We start from the raw sequence: 10,000 nt of genomic DNA on the forward strand, positions 1-10,000 counted from the left end.
GAAAAGCCTCTTTACTCACAATTTCTCACCGTACCCAAGTGTAAAACGAATACCGGTAAAGACATTGTCTATCAGTATCAGAAAAAAATGTAATATCGTCTGATAAGCGTCATGTTTCGTCCCTCCAGGATATGTGTTGCTGTTGGCTAGGGGCAACTTGAAAAGAGCCTTCAGCACGTTTAGGGGGGGGGGGGGGTTCTCACTCAAAATTGATAATTTATATTGCAAAGTGCCCAGAGCTTGTGTTTTACACGAGAATGAGCGCTGTATAAATGTGTATTATATTATTATTATTATTATTATTATTATTATATTATTATTATTATTATTATTATTATTATTATTATTATTATTATTATCATTATTATTATTATTATTATTATTATTATTATTATTATTATTATCATCATCATTACTATTATTATTATTATTATTATTATTATTATTATTATTATTATTATTATTATTATTATTATTGTTATTATTATTATTATTATTATTATATTATTATTATTATTATTATTGTATTGGATATTGCGCTATATAAATGCGCACGTTCAAATCCCCACTTGTATGCTCTTGACTTTTTCTTTATTAAGACGAATAAAGAGACAATGTAACAGCTTAAACATCAAGCTTACGCTCCATTGTACCCGAAATCATTATATTATTACATTACAATTCTGATTATTATTTTTTTGTTTCTTTTCTTTTATTATTCTTTTGGCTCCGCTTCATCGAGTCGAAAATGATTTTAACCTGATAACCGTCGCACACTGTAAAAACATGTATTTAAAAAAGGTGGCCAGAAAATCGGCCGTCAAATATAGATCGATTTAAATGAAAGCTCATCTTGGCAACAACCTTTAAACATGGGACTTAAGGAAGACTTCGTGAAGTCTCATTTTTGAGAGTTTTATTTTTGTTGCCAAGATGAGGGTCGTTTAAATCGATTTATATTTGAAGGAAGAGATTTCTGGCCAAATTTTTGAATACATGTTTTATTATTTTTTTTCCAGAGTTTGGCAGTAAACCAGCTAGTTAAATTGACGTTCCTAAAAAGCAGCAAAGAATTATAAAAGCCTCTGTGAATTGTTATTCTCGTTGTCGTGGCTGGAGTTCCAAAGCAGTGGCGTAATTACCCCCTGGTAGGAAATGAGACCTTATCTCTTTCTCTCTCCACAGGTGTCCAAATTGCCCTCTGTGTGAAGTGAAGAAAAAAAATAAACGGAGTCGTGTGCAAATTGGCGTTGCATTGAAGAGCTAAATAGCGATATATTTATTATAGAATGTATGGCTTTTATTATTATATTACAATCTCGTTGTACAGATCTGACAGTTCAAGATTTTTATCAGTTTTTACAGTATTGATCTTAATGATAAGTGAGTGATAAGTCAGTTTTTATCTACGAAGATATATGAATGCAACAGTGTTTCGTTACAAGATTGCGCATATAATTTAATTTATTTATCTAGATATTCATCATTTATTTATTTATTTGTATTTCATTTCATCTATTTACTTATTCATTTACGAACAAATCAATAGTGCTATTTATCTATTTATTTATTTATTCATTTATCACGGACAAATCAATAGTACTTTTTTTCCTATTTATTAATTTATTAATTCGTTTATTTCTTTATTGATTAATTAATAAATTAATTAATTGATTGATTGGTTGATTGATTGATTTATTTATTTATTTATTCATTTATTTATGGACAGATCAATAGTGCTATCTTTCATACATTCATTTACTAAATTTTAAAAAAAAATTAAAAATTAATGTTTCCAAATTTGTAATACGTTAGCTAACAGAAGTCAATAAAAAATTTTAAACACTTCAAAATTCAAATGCAATTGAAAAAAAAAAGGAATATACTCGAATGCTTTGTTTTGTAATAAAACTAATAATAAGCTGTGTAATAAATGAAGTTATTGAATGTTCTTTTTTTTATCTCTACAATGAATGATATTCACCAATATATTACAGCCGAATGTCTCTATATTTTTTTGTAATTTTTGGTAAAAGATCACTACTGTACCCCCCCCCCCCCCACCCCGCTTTTTTTTCAGTGTCCTCTTCTTCAATGACAAGAAAAATAAAGTTTAAAAAATATGGATTGTCATAGCACATTTATGTTATTTTAAAATTCGTAGTTTTCATAGAAAAAAAAAATTTATAAATATCTTGTTATCTCTTTCGATTGTCCATTAAATGTCCTCATTTGGTATAATAATAGCAAGAGATGAAGTGAGTAGGAAAATGTCAGAAGACACTAGAGAATAAAAACTTCGCGACGATGGGGACTCGAACCCACGACCTTACTGTTGTCGTAACAGTATGGCCGTGGGTTCGAGTCCTCATCCCCGCAAAGTTTTTATTTTCTAGTGTCTTCTGGCACTTTCCTACTCACTTCATTTCTTGTTATTATCAACATACATGCATGCTCCACTCACTTTTCTTGTATAACACACCAACGTCCTCAATATTTGTGCTCTGTTACCAAACATATTTATTACAGTGAATGATATAATCAGTCGGATGATGAAGAGGTTTGAACTGAGATATTGCCAAGTTTAGTTAGAAGCTCAATTTTTATCCAAAACGAGTTCTTGTCATAAATGATTAAACCAAAATTTTGTACATCTTAGGGAAATATCAAAGCTTAATTTCACTACTAAATACTTTTTTAAAGCTAGTCCATGTGAAAAAGTATGAAATTTGAGAAATGTTGCTGGATACCTTTCTCATACATCTGACCTTAACTTCATGAAAAATCACCCGATTTACTTCAAATAAAGATTGAAATGCTCTGGTGAGCATATTCTTTCAGAAAATGAAAAAATGCAAATCCAAAATGTTCACCTTTGGACTGATTACGTCATGCACTGACACATTTATCTTAAACAAGTTTTTTTTTAAAAATAATTTTCATTGAGTTGGCGGTGTGGGTCCAGGAGAAGGAAGAACATGGCCTGGACGCCGGTTTGGATCATTCTTGGTCTGGCTGCTCATCTTCAGCTGTTCCAGCAGGATTGGATCTAGGCTGGTATCACCTTCGAGGTCATGGCTGCGCGCAAGCTCCTGTATGACGGTAACGTGGTGATCCTTTGCAGGTGATGTGCAGATGGAAACTTGGGAACAGTGATGCCTGCCAGAAATTGCAGGCAGCTCCAGAGACCAGCGATCACATCGTCCTCCACTGTCCAGTTACTAAACTTGAAGGTGGATATGAAACAGTTGTTAGGGCGGAGGAAGACTTCCGAAGCTGGGTTGACGAAATGAATTTGGAGGTGTAGCCATACTCTACTACTACTACTACTACTACTACTACTACTACTACTACTACTACTACTACTACTACTACTACTACTACTACTACTACTACTACTACAACTACTACTACTACTAACTACTACTACTACTACTACTACTACTACTACTACTTACCCAACTACTACTACTACTACTACTACTACTACACTACTACTACTACACTAACACAACATACACAACTACTACTACTACTATACTACTACTACTACTACTACTACTACTACACTACTACTACTACTACTAACTACTACTATACTACTACTACTACTACTACTACTACTACACTACTACTACTACTACTACTACTACTACTACTACTACTACTACTACTACTACTACTACTACTACTACTGCTACCACAACTACTACTACAACAACAACTACTACTACTACCATTACTATTGAAATTAAGATGCTTATGTCACACTGCAGAGCCCAAAATTCGTATTTCTGTGGATTTTTTTTTAGAAGCTGGCAGGTCTAGAATTATGTATATTTTGTAGTGCTATGTGTCTTATCGCCAGTTATACCGCGCAGAGGAATAATTTGATGTCAATATTACATATCCGGCCACTGATCTTTCACAATATCCTTTGACTTTGTTACAGAATGAAAAGGCTGAGCCTGCTTATCCATATCATACCGTCCAGGCCAGTCAAACTTAAAAACAAATAATACTTAAACTAGTAATAATAATAATAATAATAATAATAATAATAATAATAATAATAATAATAATAATGATAATAATAATAATAATAATAATAATAATAATAATAATAATAATAATAATAATAATAATAATAATAATAATAATAATAATAATAATAATAATAATAATAATGATAATAATAATAATATTGATGATAATAATAATAATAATAATAATAATAATAATAATAATAATAATAATAATAATAATAATAATAATAATAATAATAATAATAATAATAATAATAATAATAATAATAATAATAATAATAATAATATTATATACAGGTCCTAATTTTGATAATCTCAAAACCAGGATTTTTTTTTTTTTAATGTGTAACGAAGTTCTCCTTATTCTCTTCATTGACACGCCTATCTGATCTGAGTCCGTGTCACAACGATAGGATTGTCTAGCACAATTGGGGCTATTTTCATTTTTATGTCCTGTATTGTTACGAAAGCTAAACAGCTTTTAGCTGCCGCTCTCGTGGTTACAATGCAATGAGATTATCTTGTGGATAAATCTGCCTTTACAGACAGGTATTGGGTTCTCCATCTGTTTCCTGCAATTTAAATGAATAAATTATGTCAACTCCATGATAATAACATCGCATTAAAACATTTTTTAAAAATGGTATTCTAGCCTTATATCATTCATAAATTAGAAATCTTTCAGAGCCATGCGGTACAAGAATTGTATCACGGTTTCTGAAGCTTAATTATTAATGACAGTGAATTAATTGAGTGAAGTCCCAGGATTGAGAGTTTTGTCAAGATGAGGGTCATTTAAATCGATCGATATTTAGAAGGACGTGTTTAATTTAATTTAATTTAATTTTGGAATTTATAGAGCACAATATCCACTAAACGTGCTCAAAGCATTTAACAAGTTAGCTCAATTTGTGAGTCCAAGACAGCATAATAACGACATACGGACCGCGTTGGTCCGGGTTGCTAAATAAAAATCACAAATAACCAAATTTTCAAATTATCACTTTTCTAGTAGCTTCTCTGGAAAACCCACCAGCTCTAATTCCGAGGGTCTCAAAGTCGAAATCCAACATTAATGGCTAATTTTTAAATACGTGTTTCTCCAGAGTACAGCAGTTAACTGGTTACACTTCAAATTAACATTCTGGAAGCCACATTACCCCTAGATTTGTAATACCATTAGACTCAATAGGTTATAGTTAATTCATGGTTGATCTTTAATCTTCACCACCTGCTTGCATCCACGCGTAACATGTTATTTTTGATGTATCCATTTTTATGTCTATACCAAGAAACTTCCATTTCTGTGACTACAATAATAGGGAACAAAAGAACGATGTCAAAAAAACAAAACTGGTTCCAATCTGATTGGAAGTGTAAAACCACTCTTCCACTCGGAGGACTGAATGCATACCTTGTGTAATTGATCTTATGGTTTCAAAGTCATATTTGAATACGTGCTAGTCGTCAATAAAGATCATCCATCCTCTCTCTCTCTCTCTCTCTCTCTCTCTCTCTCTCTCTCTTTCTCCTTCTCTCTCTCTGTCTCTCTCTTTCTCTCTATTACGTCCTGTAATCCGAATAATCTGCCTAATCACCCTATCATTAAAATAGTTATTCCACCCTATAATTCAATATGTAACCTATTCATTAATTAATCCTCCGAAGGGCTGGGTTCATACACACTTCCAATGAATTAGGAACCGGAAAAGTAGAAGGTGCGACATCAGGACTTTTCTGCCATATTCTCAGTACATTTTGATTTCAATTGTTTTCAACGTTCCATTGTTTATTGGGTTTTTTGCGTTTTGTTGGGGTTTTTTCGGGGTTTTTTTGTTTGTTTGTTTTTTGGTTTTGTTTTGTTTTTTTGATGACGAAGGGTTTGAACCCGGTACATGTCCAATGTTAGAAATATTTCCATTTTCACATTTTCGTAAGTATCTTTACCATCAGAGTCCTGCTTCAAGCAATCCCCACCGCTAACTACGTTTCCCAAATAAATTGTTACCGGTCTCCTTGTCGTGAACACTGTTAACTTAGTTTTGGATCTCTCTAGATAAATAAATAAATAAATAAATAATTGGAGATAACTTTGTTTGTAAAAAAAACAACAACAACAAAACAAAACAAAAAACAGGTCCGCCGTTAGAGAGATGTCCAATGTTAGAATTATTTCCATTTTCACATTTTCGTAAGTATTTTTACGATCCGAGTCAGGCTTCAAGCAATCCCCGCCGCTAACTCCTTTTCCCAAATAAATTAATTGTTACCGGTCTCCTTGTCGTGAACACGGTTAACTTAGTTTTGGATCCCTTTAGATAAATAAATAAATAAATAATTGGAGATAACATTGTAAAAAAAACAAAAAACAACAACAACAACAAAAAACAACAAAAAACCAGGTCCGCCGTTAGAGAGATATGCAATTATTTGTAAAACCAAAATTAAATGTTTTAAAATGATATTATTTTGTGTCGACGACATCAGCAGCAGCAGCAGCAGAGATGTGTAATTACGATAACCATTCAAGATACGTTTTAAAATTGCCCTGGCACTTCGGAGTATCAATCGTTATTATCATATCGTGTATTTTCTTGTTTGCACTGGTTTATTAAATTTTTTTTTTGTTTTGTTTTGTTTTGTTTGTTTTTATTTAATTAAAAAATATGTTTGTATTTTATAGTGTGACAAGCAGATGCCAATAATTCTAAAAACCAATGAAATTGCTGGTCTTCTTTGAACCTGTCCACGAGACAAAGTCGTAACCCCTCACTTCTCCCCTCCGCCCCCCCCCCCCCCCCCCCCCCCCCCCGCTTTCCTCTGCTTCCTCTTCCTGTCCCACTCGTCGTGTCATCAATTAAGTTTCCCGATAGTTCAGTCGATAGAGCACTCGTTTCGCACGCAAAAAGACCTAGATCGATCCCGCGTGCAGTCGAATTGGGGATTTTTTCTGAACCAACCCCCCCCCCCCCCTCTGTCCACCCAACAGTGATAGTTATTGGGTAGCTGGGTCTATCAGATATGGCGGGAAGTGCTTTGCGATAGACACGCTCCATATCTAAAGGGTAACAAAACAATTGATTGCGATTGTCCGTTTCACGCTATAGAAATCGGGATAAACTCGGTCTCCATTGGCCTAATGGCTCTGTAGAACTACTTTTTTTTAAATAACAAAGACAAGCGATGTTGAGCGAGACAAGAAAACGATTGATTAAGATCGTAAATCTCTGACACTTATGTTGTGTATCATCGTGTAAGACATAATTTTACAGCAATAACAATGATGTTCGGGCCTCAATGAGCCGGAGACGCATTTCTGTTACTGCTCTCTTGGTAGCAATGATCAAGTCTGCGGTTATAATATAATATTCGGACAGATAAAGGGGGAGAGATTATAATATTATTTATTTCTTCGAAACTCTTCAGGCTCGCCGTTGAACAAGATGACAATGTTACTGTGACTTTCGTAAAGTAATGGCCTGACACTGACCAAAAAATGACGTCAAAATGCCAGTCCTTTGCCACAAAAGAAAACAAATCGTGAGTTGTATTCAATAGTTCAACCAATGAAATAACTTGTTTCTATGAGCTGTACTAACGACAACTCACTAAGCGGTGCAAAAACCAAATAATGACGTCAAACTGCCAGTCCTTTTGGATTTAAGTATCAGGCTATAGATAGTATGCAGATGACGTCACTCAGGCCTTTGTTATTGTTTTTGCCATCCGCGTTTGTGAGTTGTTCTCACTAAACTGTATTAACCAGACTATAAAAGTTAATGGTTACACAGAGTTTGTGTGTTGGTCCGTTATACTTCCGGATGGCAATGTTGTGAACTCCTTGGCCAAGCGCATTCTATCTATAACATAACGATGGCTACGATGTAACACGCTTAGCATGTCTTTCTAATGACATGCAAAACGTTAGACGGGCATCTAGTTTCGTGTACAGAGAATGTCAAAAGAAAGTTTAAAATGAAAGATAAAAGCATAAAGGATGGGTTTTTGTTTTTGTTTTTTAAGGGGGGGGGGGGGGGGAGAAAGAAAGAGATAAACATGATAAAAAGGGGGGGGGGGTAGCTAGACACGATTACCCATCGAATTTTTTTTTTTTTTTTTTTAAAGATGCGTAAAAACGTTATAATTTCATGAAACACCAAAAGCTATAATTTCCCGTACTGCCTTAGTTATTCATGATTCAACACTCAATATTTAACTCTTATGCAGCCATTATAAAAAGGCTACAGACCGTGTCACCCCCTGCAATCAATGATCACAATATGTTTTCATGCACAAATACTCGCATAAGGCAGTGTTTAAGTTAATTAAGATTTTGTTTGATGTTATTCAACGGAAAGCAAAATAAATGTTTTGTGTGGGAGCATTCACCCAAAAACGTTTTTGTATACGAGCTATGGAAATTTGTCAAAAGTTATTCAAATTTTCTTATCGTTCATTTTATCTACCTTAAAGAAGCCCTTATGAAAGAGAGGGGTTTTAGATAGAAGAAGAAGAACTGAAAGCGTAGATAATTGCGAGAACCAAACTGTAAAAATGGTCCACTTGTTAACATATTATTTATGGAATCTTCCAAAATGGCCACCTGTTCTGCTTGGTGTCAATGTTGATGTATCATAGATAATTCTACTAAGAATTACCCATTCAAAATACGATTATAGATAAAGGTGAGTGCCAGTTATGATCAGTGGATAGATTGTCCGAGTGATATATGAACAATTTCGGGTTCGAGCCTTATTAGATCATAATGCAATTAAAATTATTCATATTCGTTAGTAATTGAAATTATGGGTCAAGTTTAGATCTGATGGAAAGTACTTTGCAAAGGTATATATCCAAATGAAATCCGATTGTAAATGAATAGTTGTTTGTTTTATTTTGTTTTCTAGTAATGGGCTGTATTGTTAGCAGCAGCTTCGTATGGCTCTCACACTACTATGTTATGACGATCGACCCAATCAGTAAAGTCTGGTCCGCATTCGTGCACCGTCGCGAACCCGCCCGGGAGCATCGTCACAACACACCGTTCAACTAGATGCTCAATTGTTGTCGAAAGATGGTCTACGAGGCCTAATACTAAAACCTACAAGAATGTTATTTAACAAACAATAAACGATGACGTATTGAATTCATGTCGTTTGCCTCCTAATCATCAGGATGGGACGCCGTGACAGTTACCTTGATTCTTTGGAGATTCCCATTCACTGAGTAATTGCACGCCTATGAACTATGATCCAATAATTTGTCTCCTTATGCCGGTGATTGAGAGAAATGGAAGGGGGGGGGGGGGGGGGTTGAGTCCCAAAACATCATAATGCTCATCCTGAGAAAGAAAACAAAAGTCCACTGAATTTCGAGTTATCTCAAGTCCACTCGTTACCATTATTCTATTTTTTGTTTGTTTGTTTGTTTGTTTTGTATTGTAGTTTTTAAATTGTTTTCCTGGGGTGGGGATTTGTCTTTCTTTTCTTTTCGGTTTATTTTTTTTTTTTTTTTTTTTTGTCTGTTTGTTTCTTCGTCTTTATTTCATTTTTCTTTTAATTTGTTTTGTTTTATTGGTGTCTACGACCTTGTACAATAAATATTACCTGCTCATATTTTCGGTTTCGACGGGTCCGTTTGTGTATATATATATATATATATATATATATATATATATATATATATATATATATATATATATATATATATATAATATGTGGTGAACATTGTATTTTATTTTTCTGTACACTCTGATTGAGACAAGGCGTGTTGTGTACTCAAACTTGGATAGATTGATAAACCAGGACACTCTGTGTTTACAATAAAAAATATTATGGTAGAAAAATAATATGAAAACCTTTAAACCTTTACATGCGGTGATCAATTTCGCTCTAACCTGACGATATGTAATTCACAGTCTCGAAACTGTATAATGTTGAGAAGAAATCCATACT

This window comes from Berghia stephanieae, chromosome 6 (genome assembly GCF_034508935.2).
Source record: "Berghia stephanieae isolate SIO BIC M18660-M18661 chromosome 6, UCSD_Bste_1.3, whole genome shotgun sequence".
NCBI lineage: Eukaryota > Metazoa > Mollusca > Gastropoda > Nudibranchia > Aeolidiidae > Berghia > Berghia stephanieae.